An 18,418-nucleotide genomic window follows, 5' to 3' on the forward strand; every position below is an offset into this window, starting at 1 on the left:
TTTTATGATAGGTACATCACCAGGTGCACAATTCTGCATATTAAACCTTTCTAGAACACGTCGTATATAAGCTTTCTGAGAAAGTCCCAATAAACCACGATTTCTATCACGATGTATTTCAATGCCAAGTACATAGGAAGCTTCTCCAAGATCTTTCATCTCAAAATTAGCAGACAACATTTTCTTTGTCTTATGAAGCAACCCTAAGTTACTGCTAGCAAGTAGAATGTCATCAACATACAATACAAGGAAAATAAAATTTCTTCCACTGGTTTTAAGATAAATGCATTGATCAATAGTATTTTCGACAAAACCAAAAGATGTCACAACCTCATCAAACTTCAAATACCACTGTTGAGATGCTTGCTTGAGACCATATAAGGATTTGTTTAACTTACACACCAAGTTTTCTTTTCCTTTTACAACAAAACCTTCAGGTTGTTGCATATAAACCATTTCAGAAAGATCTCCATTCATAAATGCTGTCTTAACATCCATTTGATGAAGCTCCAAATTGTAGTATGCCACAAGAACCATGATAATTCGAAAAGAATTTTTCGACGAAACAGGGGAGAAGGTTGCAACATAATCAATGCCTTCTCGTTGAGTGAAACCTTTTGCAACCAATCTTGCTTTCTTTCGTTCAATATTTTCTTTTGAATCTAATTTACTTTTGAAAATCCACTTGTTATCTACAGTCTTAGCATCTGGAGGAAGTTCAACAAGATCCCAAACTTTATTCCTTTCCATGGAATTCATTTCATCTTCCATGGCAGCTATCCATTTATCTGCCTCAGGACTTGTCAATTCTTGATTATAAGTTACAGGATCAACAATATGCCCGATATTAAAATCGCTCTCCAATAAATATGTAACATAATCATTGGGCAATGCAGATCTTCTTTCCCTTTGTGATCTCCTAACTTGTGGCTCAGGAACCGATTCAATCGTTGTTTGAGGAATTGGAGATTCTTCCTGGTTCCTCGATTCTTCATTAACAACTTCAATTGGTTCGGAACCAACTCTTTCCTGTATGACAGGAACTGGAACAACAACTTGATTGGGTTCAACAAGAATGTCTCTCAACGTAAAACTCCCACTGTCTCCAAAATTGTTCTCCAGAAATTTAACAGTAATGGACTCCACAATTCTAGTGCCGCGATTTGGACAGTAAAACTTATATCCCTTTGATCTATCCGGATACACAATAAAGTAGTCAGGAGTTGATTTAGGGTCTAATTTCTTTTCAAATGGATCATAAATCCTAACCTCAGCTGGACATCTCCAAACTATAAAGTGAGCCATACTTGGCTTACGTCCTGTCCATAATTCAAAAGGTGTCTTTGCAACAACTTTACTTGAAACTCTGTTCAAAATATACATAACTGTTTTCAAGCCTTCACCCTACAAATATTCAGGCAAATTTGTTCTACTCATCATACTTCTAACCATATTTTTTAAAATTCGATTACGTCTTTCAGAAACACCATTCTGCTCAGGTGTCCCTGGCATGGTGTATTGGGGCACTATTCCACATTCTTGTAAAAATTTTGCAAAATCACCCATATTTTGACCAGACTCGTCATATTTCCAATAGTACCCACCATCTCAGTCTGATCTTATAGCTTTGATACTTTTCTCACATTGTTTCTCTACTTCTAGTTTGAAAACTTTGAATTTTTCAAGTGCATGTGATTTGTCGTTAATCAAGTAAACATATCCATATCGTGAGAAATCATCAATGAAAGTTATGAAATATTTATTCCCACATATAGTGGAAAGCAAAAGTCCACTGATATCAGTATGAATTAAGTCCAAAATTCCATTACTCCGAGTCGAACCCTTTCTCGTAGACTTAGTTAACTTTCCTCTTATACAATCTATACATGTGTCAAAATCGGAGAAGTTTAGGGAAGGAAGTATCTCATCTTTTACTAATCTTTCCATTCTATCCTTAGAAATATGACCCAATCGCTTATGCCACAATATAGAAGATGATTCACGAATTAAAGCCATTTTCTTTGATACATTTGTAACACACGAGACATCACCAAAAGAAGCCAAAGATAATTTATATAAACCATCACATAAAATGTCATTCCCAATCAAACGAGAATCATTAAATAACTTAATCATTTCATTACCAAAATTAAATGTAAAACCACAAGCATCAAGTTTTAGTATAGAAATTAAATTCCATCTTATCTGCGGTACATAAACTATATTTTCCAAAACAAGATAAAAACCAGACTCTAAAGTTAACTTCACTACTCCTATGAATTCAACCTTCACTTGAAATTCATTTGCATCGCTCAAACTTACTTCATTCTCACTTGGCCTCCGTTTGCTTATGAACCCCTGCAAGGAATTCACAATATGAATACTAGCTCCCGAGTCTAACCACCAAGAATTCAAAGGTACATCTACTAAAGAAGACTCAAAACAAACTAAAGTCAACGGAATACCTGGAGAACTCTTCTTCTTTTACAACCAAGTCTTGAACTTAAAACAATCTTTCTGCAAGTGACCCTTCTTTTTACAGAACTTGCATTGATCATTTTTCTTTATAACTCATTTGGGACCACTAAAATTTTTATTCTGTTGACTTCAGTGAGACTTACTACCCTTACGAAACTTAGGTTTATGATTATGAGAAGGCCCCTTATTCTGTGATGGCTGAAAAGCTAATTGCACAGTTTCAACAGTTTCACGGCGCATCCTATATTCTTCTTGGGCACACACTGCTATGAGGTCATTCAAATTCCACTTATCCCGCTGAGCATTGTAAGCAACCTTAAGCTGATTAAACTTGCTAGGAAGGCTATTCAAAACATGATAGACTGGGAAAGGCTCCGCAATGGGAATGGCAAGAGCCTTTAGCTTAGATGATATATTTATCATTTTCATGACATGCTCCCTAACACTACTTGTACCGTCATATTTCATGCTCATAAATTTATCCATCAGATCCCCATTTCGACTTTATCAGACTCAATAAATTTTTCTCTTTTGGCATCCATAAAACTTTTGGCATTTTCATTATCAGGATGGCACCTTGAATGGAATCAGATATCGATCGCTTAATGATTTTCAAACAGAGTTTGTTAGCCCTTTCCCACTTTTCATACTCGATTACATATTCAACGGCACTCTTATCTGTGGGTTTTTCAAGCTTTTTCTCCATTGCAAAATCCAAGCCCAAAAGACCAAGTGCTATTTCTACGTCTCGTTTCCATCTCACATAGTTATTCCCAGTCAAAGTTTCAATAGCAGACAATTTATTCGAAAGAGGTGAGGCATTATAAACTGCGGAAACATAAAATATCACTTTTAATATCATCCAAACTTAATGCATGCAATCAAATGGATGATGAAATATCTAACTAATTAATATGGGCTATTAATTAGATAATCCGTAATTTAAATCGAAACATATAAATTTTATTATGGTAAGAGCCTAGATACATTATCATAAAGTCACCTTTAGGTCGACAATACAACATGCTATAAGGTACTCTTAAAACACATCATGAAGCTAGTCAGTAAAATTACATTGGTTTTCGAAATTCCAACACCTTCGGGCAGAAGGAAATTTCTGAACTAAAATAAGCTCGTTACTGTCTTATGCCATTTTCCAAAAAAAAAAAAATCACATACAATAACACCTTTGAGCAAGATATTATATGCAATAAATTAGGATTGTTGCACAAAAACATATATACATAATTTTATTGTAGAGAAAACCGAATAAATAATAATGAGTGTGCCACTTTGGCAGCTACCACCCATTTTTATTTCAAAATATTTCTCTCATAGTGGGTAAGCAAGAATCGTCTCAATGCCCATGAAAAATTCAATCACAAAACAGTAATTGTGTAACAAATTATAATTGTCAATTGATGAGAGGTATAAATTCATATGTGATTGAGAAACGAAATTTGCAACAAAATTTCAGTATACATAAAAAATGAAATTTAAGCAAACAAATAATGGCAACATCTAATTGCATAAACATTTTAATGAAATAATACAAAGGTCGTCAATTAATTTTATTATTTATTCAATATATAAGTTTAATCGGGTCAAGTTTAAATAAAATTTTGAATTGGGTCAAAATTGAAATATTGGAGTAAGGACTTTTAAATACAATTTCAAAATTCAAAATTTATTCACCTTTTGAAAATTGCACTCTGACCCCATGTTTGAAATTAAAACCAGGTCCCCCAATTTCTTAAATTACAAGCAGGCCCTTCTCTTATTATTTACAAACTTAACCCACAATCTGTAATTGCAAACAAGGGCTAGGAACTTAGCAATTTACAACAGGAGCCCCCGTCTACATCTCTCCCAAAACGACAGAAACTGATTTTATTTTTTTATTTTTTTTGGATTTAACATTCAACCACTCATATTAAACACCACAAAATTCTTCAATTAAAATTGATGCAAAAACAAAGGCCTCCAATGGAAAGTGTAAGAATTTGGAAGCCATCTCCAACAACAGGGATTTTCCGTTTCAAGCTTTTAATTGGAAAAGTAATTCTACTAACACCCACAACAGCAAGATGTGAAAAACTACTCGGATTTTTCTATTCAAAACACAATACAAAACCAGATCCTATCGTAGGTTCAATTTAAATTTATATGAACTATGCTTTTCAAAGTCAAAATTATAAGGAGGAGAGAGAGGGAAAGCATTTATTGTCCACCCATTATATATATATAAAAGGAGGAAGGGAAAGCATTCATTGTCTATCCATTGTATATATATAAAAGGAGGAGAGAGAGGGAAAGCATTTATTGTTCCTACCTTTATTGTTTCTGCGGGTTACTCCGCCACGTGAAGGAAATACGAATTAATTCAATGGCACATATAATTTTAATGTATGCACAAAAGACGTTTTTCAAAGTGAGAAAAGAAAAAAAAAATTCGTGAAGGATTTCGATCTTAACATGCTGCTCTGATACCAACTGTTGATATTTAGTTTTAATCATATTAAGAATCGATAATCACAATCCAATGAATTAATAGAAACAAATTCATACATGCGGAAGCCATTGTTGATATGAATAGTAGTTGTAATAGCAGCCAACATCTTCCCCTCCTTACTCCTCACAAAATATCAGCAATCAATGGGGCAAGCCAATTAAATATATGGAGAGGAGAGGGGACCTAGCCTTTATATATAGGAAATAATTTGAGCCGTCCCATTACGACTATAATTCTAATTAGGGTTTATTTTCGGCCCACATACTTTAAATTACCACATCAAATTAATTACAACCCGTAAGGTGTAAAAGACCCAATTGATTACTTAATAAATTTGGCCCAAACACAAATATCATTATGAACCATATATCTAACCCGTAAAATTTTGCAATTGAATGTGAAGCCCACATATGGAATTATTAATTATTCCAACATCATAGCCCCATAATATATAGTTCCGCCTATTGTATCAATATGATTTCTTGGTCTTTCTATTATTTACAAAGCAGCTGGTTTTATATTTTTATATGATAATTTGTTTATCCGGATGGGTGCTATTTAACCGAGGATATAATAATTAGAACATGTATCTATATATTGTTGAAAATATGCAAAAAGTCATCTAAAACTTTTAATGGGACACAGCATATATTTTTTTATCCCAAATAATTTTAGATAAACATTTTATTTCATATCAAATCTTTAATATAACATAGCATATATTTTTTTACTATATACCAATAATTATTATTATGCGAGGCAATTTTCTAAACGGATTTTGGAAAGTTATAACTATTTTGTAGAGTTTATTTTTATTTATACAGGCCTAAGTTGGGACCATATTTTTTTTTACCTCATGCACGGTTGTTCCTATATTGAATATCATTTTAGAGAGTTCATAGACTATATATAGAGTGCACTCTTTACTTGGAATTTATTCTTTTGATAACCTTTTCTACGTTGGGATTGAAAATTTAGCGGAATTACATGCTAAGCATGCTAATCAAATTTCCATTTTTTTTTTTTTTTGAAATACTTGTAAGCATCGAGTAATTATTCTCACAAAAAGCTAATTTACAAACTTTCGAAATCTATAATTTTCACTCAAAAACGCCTTTGCAAAGTTGAAGCTTGTTTTTTTTCAATATCCAGAACATGTAATTATCTTGTTGCTCTTCTAGAAAGGGCCAATGTAAATAAGTGAAAGAGTACGTTATTTCTTTTTTCAATTTGGGCTCATTTGCTTCTCATTCTTTGACTACAAAAAATGAAAAATATGATTATTATCCATCACATCAAACTACTATATTTGACTTTCTATCTCTTGTGTAGATCTCATAATGACTATATTTTTCATTCTTATACTTAAAAATAAAGGGAATCAATATATAGAATATGCTTGGTAGGTGTGCTTGTTGTTAAAACTAAAGGTTGCATCATGTTGCATTGCATTAACACTGGTTATGTATGTTCCAAGTTTATGCACCTTTTTTAATTTGTCAACTTTTTTTTGCTTTTCTTGAGATTGGCATCATCAGCACCGTTAGAGATTTCAACTAGTCGAGTTGAGCACGCTCGCGAGCCAAAATTTGAGGTTCGGGCTCGGCTTGAGTAAAGTGAGTGAGCTTTTTTCCGAGCCCGAGCCAGCTCGGCGCAGGCTCGCTTTTTTTACCTCTTTTTTTTTTTTTTTTTTAAATATATTAATGGTTGCCTTTTAAGGCAATTAGCTCTACTGCCTTAAAATGCAGCCGCAACCGGCTGCCTCTAAATGTTGCCTAAATTTTTTTCCCCCTCCCCTTCTCAAGCTTGTGGGCCGGATCAGGTTCGGCCCATCCTCCCAAAATTACACTCGGCCCAAGCCTTGGCTTAATAGAACCGAGTCTCGAGCTGGGCCAGCTCGGACTTTTCCCAAGCCGATCTACGGATGGCTCGAGCCGACGAGCCGAATTACTATCCCTAAGCACCATTGCTTAGCACAAGGCAAACAAGGGTGATTAACACGTCATTTCTCTCTATATGTGTGAGAGTGTGTGTACGCCTTCAAGCATATTATGCATCTCAATTTTTGATGATAAAAGGTACATGTCTAAGAAAACCATATAAATTTGAGCTTATCAATTTGAGATAAAGAAATCTTAACTTATTTTTTAATAATACGCCGTATGTGACGTTATGCCCTTGCCACGATGAATCTATCCTATGGAAGGACTCAAAAATCAACCCATAGCGATGCAACATACCGTTTCAACATAGGCGTTCACCTTACAAAGTTTTAGGGCAAAATTGACATGATTTCACATGCTCATATCCCAATTTCAAGTGACATAATCCTACTTATTTCAAGTTTGGAGAAGAACAAGCACGTAGCATATACTTCAACTATACATAAAGGATAATTCTGTTTGTACAGAATTATCTTCACAGAAGAAAAACAGAAGCCTCACATCAGGACGGCCCCACTACTGGACCCCATGTGTTGGAAAATGATAAAAAAATCCCGACCCCATCCATGTGTGAGTGTTCTGTAAAAGATCTATCAAATTAAATTCTATACTCCCAACTCATACCATACATAAATGAAATTGGTCAAAATTGGATATCTCAATTCTCAACTAAAAAGCCAAGCAAAATTGTGTAGATGCATGTATCTAACCATTTTTATTTTTATTCTCATGCTTTATCATGATGAATTGATCTAGTGATCTTGATTAACAAGATTTGCTTTTTCTTGTCTTCTCCATCGACTGATATGTTTTAATTCAATCCAAAGTGAAATCGAACGGTTATCGATGATCAAGATTTGTCTTGTCTTGTATTTCTTCGTTATTCGATTCCTCTGAATTCAAGCCAAAAAAATCATTTTAAAAATGATAAATTATGCATAGTTATATAGACCATAGATACACATAAGATTTATTCCTTGCCCCCACTCTAACGAACATATTTAATGCAATTGGCATATTTGTTCTTTATGATAATATGCTTACAACTTGGTTTTGCTTTATAAATTCAGTCAATGTTAGACCTAGCTCAAAAGCTCTAAAAAAACATTGTATTATCGAAAAAAAACTATTAGATTGATCAATATATTGACACAAAATTGAATTAATAAAAGTTCAACGACTATTTAATTAAAACTGGTGATCTCTATACATATTCAAATACGAAAGTTTTGCTTGATATACTTGTAATTATACACTAGAAACCCTAGCAATAGTTAGGTCTTCTATAAAACAAGACCAAGTTCTAATTATTATTATATAAAGGCAGTGTTGGTCTACATATGGTCTCTAGATGTGATGCTCAAGAAGAAGGTTTCTTGTATTGTCCATTTTGCTTCAGAAGTAGGGTTCCTTCAGTAGAGAGAAAAGAACATGCTATATTCCCTTTTAGTCAATATTGAAGCGTGGGGTGGCGTGGGGTGGGGGACAAGTAAAGAGGAATTGGAGGAAGGACATAAATAAGCTTTTCAGCAAGAAAATCCAAATCTTGTTTAATCCAAAATATATTTTTTGAAACCGAAGCATGTCCTAAACCTAGTTTCAAAATCTAATCATAAATTCAATATTGTCTGAACAATAGACAACTGTGTACATTGAATAGAATAGAATTGGACTTAAAGAAGGGAGTGTGACAACCTAAGAAGGCTGTGAAACGCTGTCACAACCTATAGAAGGAAGAAGACTTATTTGCTACTTTCAATTTTATTTTTCTTTTCCCTTTTAATATTGACAGCCCGTAGTTCAGTCGTCTAGCCCAGTTGTTTTAATAGGTCCGGATCGAATTTTAATTTTACCGGCCAATGAATCATTTTAATGTTGGGAAAAATTTCAAAACTAAAAGTTAAGTATCACCCATTTTAAAACTAAGAATAAAGGTTTCAAATTTGAAAAATTAGATATTTATAAAATTTATTTATGATTTAATTAAATTTTTATTAATTAAATATGTTAAGGTCACGAATATATACAATTTGATCACAAATTAACGATTTAGTAAGTAATATATTATTTTTTGGTCACAAATCAGAATTTTTATATGTCACAAATTATTTTATGGTAAAAAAATTTATAGATCACAATTTTTTGATCGATCACAAATCAAAAATTTATAAATCACAATTTATTTATTGGTCACAAATAACAAATATTATAAGTCACAACTTATTACACAGTTACAAATTATCAAATTATCGATCACAAATTAACAATTTCTTACGTTGCATATTATTTTTTTTATTACAATTTATCTTTTCTATTAGTCACATATTATTTATTGATCACAGATTAACCAATTTAATGATTCTAATTAATTAAATAATTTGTGACACCACCAACACTTGCAACTACTACCTCACCATTGCCTCCAGCACCACCACTGTCACCACCAGAACCACCACCATCTCAAATAAGTCAACAAATCGCATAAAAATACCACCACATCATCATGCTAATCTACCAAATAATTATTGGTCACAACGTACCAAATAATTAGTCACAAACACCTAACCCACTCCATCCCACCCACAACCATTGCACGACTAGCACCAACATAACCACTGCCTCACCAAAACTATCAACATCACCACAACCTCACAACCGCAGCCAAAATTGCGACCACTACCATCCAAACACAACAAAAATTACCACCACCACTACCTCAACTACAAACAGCATCACCACCATCATAACCCAAGCAGATTCACCACCACCGTCACACTTCATCACTACTACAAGGCAACATGAAAACCCCCCCCCACAAAGTAGATCTAATCAAGCCGAAGATGGTGTCGTCATTGCTGAAAACCATGGCACCATGAAAACCACCCCAAGTTGCTGCGTCATGATGCCGGAGTTGACGTCGTTGCTCTCAGCTCCTATAACATAGGATGACGGCGACACTCACTTATATTTTTTTGTGTGGTGTTTTGAAGCAACAATAAACGGGGTTAGGGTTCCAAAAATGGGCTGATCCTGTTCACACCATGTCGCGTCAACGGTGTCTTATTGCAGTCACATTGATGACACTGTGCATGACGTCACCGTCGATGGTGGTTCAGTGTGACAAAAGAAAAAGAAGAGAGAAGGGAGATAAATGTAGAGAGGTAGGGTAGGTATGTAAATTAGATTATTTTTATAATAATATTATTATTAATATTAAGGGCATGTTCGATAGTGATTTTGAAAATTGATTTTTGACCGTTAGGAAAAAAGTGGGGACCATCTGTGAGAGGAGAAGTAAAAAATTACGGCTAAAATAGTAAAATAACGGTTAAAAAAATTAATTTTTTGGGGTGAAAAATCACTCCCAAACGGGATCTAAAATTTTTAATTATAATATGATTTTTGAGTACACGAACTTTTGATTTGATCATTGAAGTTGCGTCTCAAAACATATGGATGGATGTAATTTCCATTTTAATGTTTACTAGGCCGATCATGACGTGTGATTTTACACAACTAAGATATTACATCTTAGTTCATGCAGAGGACCGAGACAAACTTTTAGGGTGTGTTTGATTACATTTATTTTCCATGGAAAATATTAGTTTTCCATCCAAATTTTCACTTGGAGTGTTTGATTGCTATTTTTTTCCATGGAAAACATTTTCCAACCTTTGAAAATATGCCTAATTTTCCTTGTTTTTAAGGAAAATATTTTCCTTGGGTAGAGGTGGTTTTTATTTTCCACAAAAGATGGAAAATATTTTCTTTTCTAGGTAATATTTTCCATGTCAATCAAACACACTCTTAGAGTCAACATAAAGCCATCAAAAACTTTGAAAAATCAAATAGGTCAGATGGTTAAAGTGAATATTCAAATGGAGACCAAAGTACACAACTCTAGAAGATGTGTAGACTCAAGAACCAGTCATGATTGGGTTAAGAATATAAATAAGCGTTTATTGAGGGACAATCCAATTTTTAATCCTTTTATTTGTGTGCTTCTGTGAATTACATTGCATTGCATATAATGGGTTATGATTGCATTTAATTCTTAGGCACGCTTAATTATTGTGTGGCTTATTTGTTTTATTCTATATTTATTATATTATTCTTAGCATCACAATCATCTATTCATGCCAAAAAATATCACACCCATATACAATTGATAAAAGATTGGCTTTAACTCTCATGTGATTATATTAATAATTGCTTTTCCTTCATCTTATCCGTTATCATGGAAATATTTTGCAAAATGAGCAAATTGGAGGAACGAAAGATAGATTTCAAGTATTAGTGTTGATACATAATCGTATTAACATAACAAGGATTGCTAACATTTATTTAACCCTATTTTGTACTTACATTGAGACAATTAATATGTATTTTAATTTTGGGGTGTAGCTTAGTTTTGTTATAGTTATTTGTTTGTGTGATAAATCATAAAAAATTATTGTAAATTAATAATTTTAAAAAAAAATAAAATAAATAAAAATTCAAACATTTCCTTGCTTTATGTGTGGTTGTGTGAGATTTGATAGCTTTACTGACTAATAATATATCTATTTGAAACTTATGGATCATAAATGTGAAAACACGATGCAGCTTTGCAAATTTAGTACTTTTCCTTGTTATATTTTGAGCACTAAGTCTTGATGATTGATATATTGATAGAATATGTTAAATTAATTTTGAACTTAGATTGATGAACCAAGATCATAATTAAAAACGTTATCACCTAAAACCAACTGAAATAATAGTTTGAAAGTGATTGATCTCATGTTGGAAAATATTGAAATAAGTTGATTTCGTGCTTGTTGAAAATTTGTATGCACTATTTTTGGCTAACAGATAGAATATATATGGTAACCATACACTAGGGATTTTATCCCAGTTACTCATCCAAAAGAAAAAAAAAAAAAGGTAACTGTGACTTATAAGAAAATTTACCTATATTTTTTGTGGGAAAGTGGTTTTGAGTAATCAAAACATATTCATCAAAAAAATATTTAGGAGATCATCTACCAGATAAGAAGTCTACATGCACTGTAGACTTCAGAGTGAAAATTAAATTCAAAAATTAAATAAAGGATCCAAAAATAAGGAAAAAAAGGACACAATGAAAAAAAAAAAAAAAGAAGAAGACAAAAATGTGTTGAGACAGTGACAAAACAATAACAAGCTCTATTTTTGTCTTACTAAACCATGGACATTTAATTTGAGAATTATATTTTTAAGTGAGGTTATTATCCTAGTTAAAATTGGAGATTGAGATATTGAAATTTAGGGATAATCACATTTAAAAATAGTTATTTCCATTATTGAAATTCAATTAAATTTAAGCAGTGGAGGAATGAGTGTTCTGAAATAAACCTTAGAATGAACACTGAGTGAGACATTGAATAACAAGTTTAGGAGTGTGTATCCACCAGAGAAATGGAATATTTGACTATTGAGGGGCGAAGAATAATCGACTTAATCATTATTATTAGATTGATATGTGCACACACATCAATTGAACAAAGGTTCAGTAAAATTCCTTCACTACTTTTTTCCCAGCTAGTAAGCTCTATTCAATTATAGAGCTGGAGAAAACAATCGAACCGAACCAATCGAACCGAATAGAATCGAACGGTTCTTCTTAAGTTAAATATCCGAACAGGTATTTGAATCGAGAACCAACGAGTCCGGTTCAATTTTCAATTCTAGATCAATAACTGAAGAACCGAATCTCCTGGATTTTTAATTAATTTATTTTAAATAAGTCAAATTATTTTATTTTTTCTAAATAAATTTGCTAACTAGTTAATTCAGTTCAAACCAAAAAAATATGATTTTCTATTTCTAATTTTCAATTCAAAGTCAACTTAATCAAATTGATATAAGTTTTATTTAAATCTATTACTCTATCGTAGTGTCATTTCTACCATTCTGAAGAAATTGAATAGAAACTCGACACCTCTTTTAATTATTTTGAGCTCGCTATCTTCTTTTTCCTGTGATTTTAACAATCAAATCTATGAAGAATTCAACAAAGAGAAACGCAAAAGATACATAAGATTGGACTACATTATTTTGTAAGAGTTAAGATTGAAAATATCATTAGTTGAATTAATGTAACTTTGTAAATATTCAAAATTGTAATTATAATACAGAACATAGGAACCGTGTGAACTGAATCAAACCGAAAAAGGTATCAATGGACTCTATATGTAGGTCAACTTGTAGCATGGCAAAAACGATCTTTAACCACGTCATTCAAAGGTAAATAAAAATTCGACCATTATGTGTTATTGTAATTTAGAGGGTGTTTGGCACTCATTTTGTTGGAAAAATGAATTTTAGAATAGTAGATTGATGGAGAATGTGTAGACGAAAAACAAAGAAAAGTTTTTGATTTATGTATAATATTATTTTAATGAAAAATGTGTGGTTAAAAAGAAGAGAGAGAAAAATATATTTTGATAAAAATAGGAATCAAACAGAGCCTTAGTTTGTTCTGTTTCCTTCTTTCCATCTTCTAAGCAAAGCCAAACATGCTTATTCTCTCTCCTTCTATCTCCTTTTTCTTTAATTTTCCTTTTTTCAAAATGCTAAGTTCTTTTTAGTGGAAATTTAAATTTTAATCTAAATTAAAGTCGATAATTATTTTTAATCATATATTTCATGTAACCCACAATTCAAGGAAAGAATCAAATGGCGCATTTTTATGTCACTTATTAAAGTATGCAATCATACATTTCATTAATTTTTATCAAAATCTACTAAAAATCTGATTTTAATTTAAGTCAAAATCAAACAATCAATTTTAACCACATATTTCATGGATCCACAACTTTTCAATGACACAATTCAAAAACTTTTATCAACATTTATTAAAATTCTAATTTTAACCCATGTTTGCCTGGCATAGTCACTTACCTTCACTGTATTTTATTGACAATAATAAGATTATATAAATTTATAATTGTTAATAATTAATTGATAGTTTCTAATAAATCAAATCATGTATTCTATAGTATGTTATGTACTAATCTAATTGTCAAATACAATCACTTTTAAGAAAATATATTACTAAATGTTTTTGCAAGATACTATCTGGGGATTGCAAACAATTAAAATCTCTTCTTCTATCCGAAAGGAAATCTCTTTTATTTGGGTACAGTCCAAGTTGAGAAATGAAATAGAGTTTCATAAAATTTAACATGTGAAAGTCACGCAAAATTTTAACAATTTAAATTAAAATTTTAATTGTAAAGCTATATTAAAATATCGAAAATCAACTTACTCATTTTCAGTTCTAGCAATAGATTAGGAAGTCCAATATTCATAATCTTGAATTTAATGTTTTTAATAATGGCCACGGATTTTGATTATATATAGTTTGACTTAGATTCGAATTAACTCTCTCTTTTTTGAACCAATGTTATTATTAATTTGACGAAATATCAGACAATTAAATAGATATTATTTGCCTTTTAAAAAATTACAAAAAAACTCATGCAAAAATAAATATAACTTTCATATTTTACCCTTATCTTTATTAAGGAATTAAAATCATATTTCTTAATTTCATTTTTAATTTAGATAAGGAGATTGTTTTTTAACTCGAAGATATTTGTTTTGGCAAAATAGTTACAACTTGTTGTAAAATAATGAGATAATTATTGATGAGTATTTAGTGTTATCATGATACATAGATAAATCTTATCTAGTCTAGAAGATCTATTTCATTCCAATTGTAACTCTTATTTTGGATCCTATAAATATAGGACATTAGTTCTTAATAATACATACTTGAATTTTGACTCTTATTTTTAAGCTTTTTCTTTTAGTTTTATAACACGTTATTAGACGATGATCTCATTACATGAAGCTTACCCCGTCAAATGAATTCTTTTCATTGATTCCCGATTAAATCTCTTTTTCTCTCTCTAGTGTATATATACATGCATCTTGAAAATTGTGAAAAAAATGGAGCATTGAAAGTGAGTGAACTAACTGTCAAGTGCATATATATATATTTTTTTATCAAAAGATTGCACATGATGTATTTAATTGTTTGTTTCTTTTTCATCGTTTGATTAATTATCACATTTATATATTTTTTTACACGCATATTATAGTTTATAAATGTAGTACTCCGATGTCTCTCTATTACAAATAATTTATAATAGAATTTGTGTTTATCCCTAAAAGAAAATATGGGACTTATGTCATGTGAATATTGATTAGTATATGATTATATAATGTTTAATCATATTCTTCGAAATTAAATAACTGAATTATATCTTATATTGAACCAGAAGTTCAATTTGATTGGCGTAACTTGTTGGATCATCACTGGATCAATAATGATGCGAAATTAAAAATTTAATTGAAGATTCTTCAATTCAATCATATATGATGTTTGTTCTCTTTCATGAAAATTTTTCATTGATTATCACTAGCTAAAATAAGGACTGAATTTTCTATATTTCTAAAAATTAATTAGGGTGATATATGAGGCCCATCATCCTCCACGTTGATCATCTAAATATTATTTGTATTTAATAGATTTGATACATATAATGGATGATTGCATGGTGTTCATAACCTGAAATTTACGAAATTATTGCTAAAATTTTAAATTACGAGCATAATTTTCAGATTATATAATCAAGACTGTCTTGTTAATGCTATTGATTCTAAATCTCCACATTTTAATAAATGTTAGTTGAGATGTCGATAAATGGTTAAAATTATTATTTGTTAAACTCCTCCAATTAATTGAGAACAAAGTACTGTCCATTTTTGTTTAGGAAATTCTATTACTCATCATGCTAACATTATAGTTCTCCCTATTCTAATTGACTTATAATCAGAACCTAATTTTTCCATCTAACTATTTCAATAGTGCATACATGTAAATTTGATCCACCACAATGCACTGAGATGGAAAATAATGAATGTTGAGAACAAATGCGTAGTTTGAACCCTTATCTCAAATGTGTGATATTTTATAATGGTGAAAAAATAAAGGTCAATTTGATTGGACAATTCTCTCAGCATTAAAAGGAGGAATTAAAAAGTTGAAAATAATGTATAAATATATCATCATCTAAATCCTCGCAAAATATTATTCAAACCAGAAGTTCAAAAGATAATTTATCTTGATGCATCTATTAACCAAAGAGATAAACAATACTCACGCGCTAATTTCAAATACTCCAATACGAATTGATATCATAGGAGGACAATTTGATAATATTATATTTGATATATCTATGTACGCTTAAAGCATGATAGTGTTTGATTCTAATACAAAAAATCTTCGAACGAAGATGGAGCAATTAGCAAAGATGATCCCAATTAAAGAGTCACATACTCTTGATGAGTATTTAAACTTAACAAATTATAAACCCCAAAAGAGGTTCAGGTACCTGATATGTTGAAAGTTTAGGCATCTCAATAAGTAATGTCATTATGAGAAAAGAAATATAATCGAAAAGAAGAATTGTCGACAACATTTTTGCAGGTGATGTAATGCATCATATTATGAATACTGAGGATATCGAAATAAATTTATCATCAATTAAAGTAATGCTTTGTCAAATAAAATGATGCGATCATACTAAATTAAATTTACTAAAGAAATCTGAAATTTCTGGATCTACGGTCGGAATACCAAAAGGTGTGCCCTTATGCGAAACGAAAATGAAAAAGTAAAGTCCTAATATGAAATATTACGACTTTTTACATAACAAATGTCGCATAGACTAATATAAATAGATATGTTATTATGTAGTGAATGTAATCACAAGTCCCTATTTCATTAGAGTGACAATGCATTAGATTTGACGTGCATGTAGTAAATGTGAATATAGATAATTTATCTTGTATTGTTTTAATACTATCCAAAGGATTTAATATACCCGAAGTATAACTCAAGTGATATTATTATGAAGGAAAGTAAATACGCTTTGTATTCTTTTTCCCTTAATCAAGGTTTTGTCCCATTGGTTTTCCTAACAAGGTTTTTAATGAGACAATTTCTATAGCATATTTAAAAGAATAATGTACTCTTTTTCTTCATTAGGATTTTCCCACAGGTTTTTTCTAATAAGGTTTTAAAGAGGTATATTTTTTGTATAATGATGTCCTTAATAAAGCATTTACCTTTAGGAAGTATACTCATATATGAGACTCTTGAACAGATCAACAAGAGTTATTTTCAAATCATCATGTTAATACAGTTATTATAGGATGATAAATATCTCGTATGAAGATGGTGTTATTTGAAGACTATGTAAGACAACATGAAATGTTGGGCTTTTGATACCCAATAAATCCTGAGCTATGATGTTAATGTGGGTTAAATATTTCATAGGCATGAATGAAATAAGTCCAACAACTAAGTTCATGAGCCCTACCTGGTTCAATTTTATTCCCTCTTGAATGACTTGAATCTTGGACCGTTTACTTCCATTTTGGTCCAATAAAAAACCTAACCCTAGACTACATATAAGGCAATAACCCTAGCACTTTCTAGTATGATTTGTGTGGTTTTTGTGTAAGGAAAGGAGAATCCCGACTGCCCCTTGAACTGTGTGAAAAAGGCCCCTAGAAGTGTCCAAAATACTAGTTTACTTTGTGTAATTGGTGATTCATTCATAGCCTACTCCCATAGCCTTTGTGGCCACAAATTATCACCGTTTCTTGTCCTTCATGGTAAGATTGAATAGCAGCCGAGGTGAGTTATATTGGTAGTCGATTGGTTTGGTTGTTGGTAGAGAAAGGTATGTTGGATTAAACCCTGAAACCATCGATTTGAAGATCCTTTGAGAGAGATTCCGAACATTTGGTCTTAGAGCTTCAAGGTGGTGGTTTTGGCTCATAAAATATAGTAAAAAAGCACCAGAAACTAGCTAAAATAAGGTAAAAATCAGATCGAAAAACTATCAAGAAACTATCAAAAATCAACCCCTATTTTCATGTTTTCTGACAAATCCAGAAAGAGTTTGGTGAAAGAGTGACCACTGGCGTGACATATAGGTGGTGGTGATCCAAGTTGTCCCATTTCATTTCACATTTCATTTATCCTATCATCTAGTGCCAAATAGATTGTGATTGCAATATCAGTAGGATTACTAGCATTACTCTAAGGAATATGATCTTCACGTTGAATTATTTTATTTTATTTTTATATTTTTCCACATAAATCGCATTTATAAAAATAAATAACAATATTTAACTCTTGGTCCATCCCATTCTCGTCTTTCTTCTTAAAGTCCTCTATTAGATAACAATGCTAACGATGATCTTGATGGGAAATGAGTTCAAATGGCCACTCCTCAATGTCTTTTTATTCATATGACCTTTGACCAAACTTTAAAAAAAACAATTAATTATTTAAAAGTATGAAAATACCACTTTACGCCTCTCGTGTAAAATTATGGGTTCGTTTGATTGCAAAGATAAAATTTGGGTGGAAAGAAAACGAATT

Source organism: Olea europaea, chromosome 3, assembly GCF_002742605.1.
Source record: "Olea europaea var. sylvestris chromosome 3, O_europaea_v1, whole genome shotgun sequence".
Lineage (NCBI taxonomy): Eukaryota > Viridiplantae > Streptophyta > Magnoliopsida > Lamiales > Oleaceae > Olea > Olea europaea.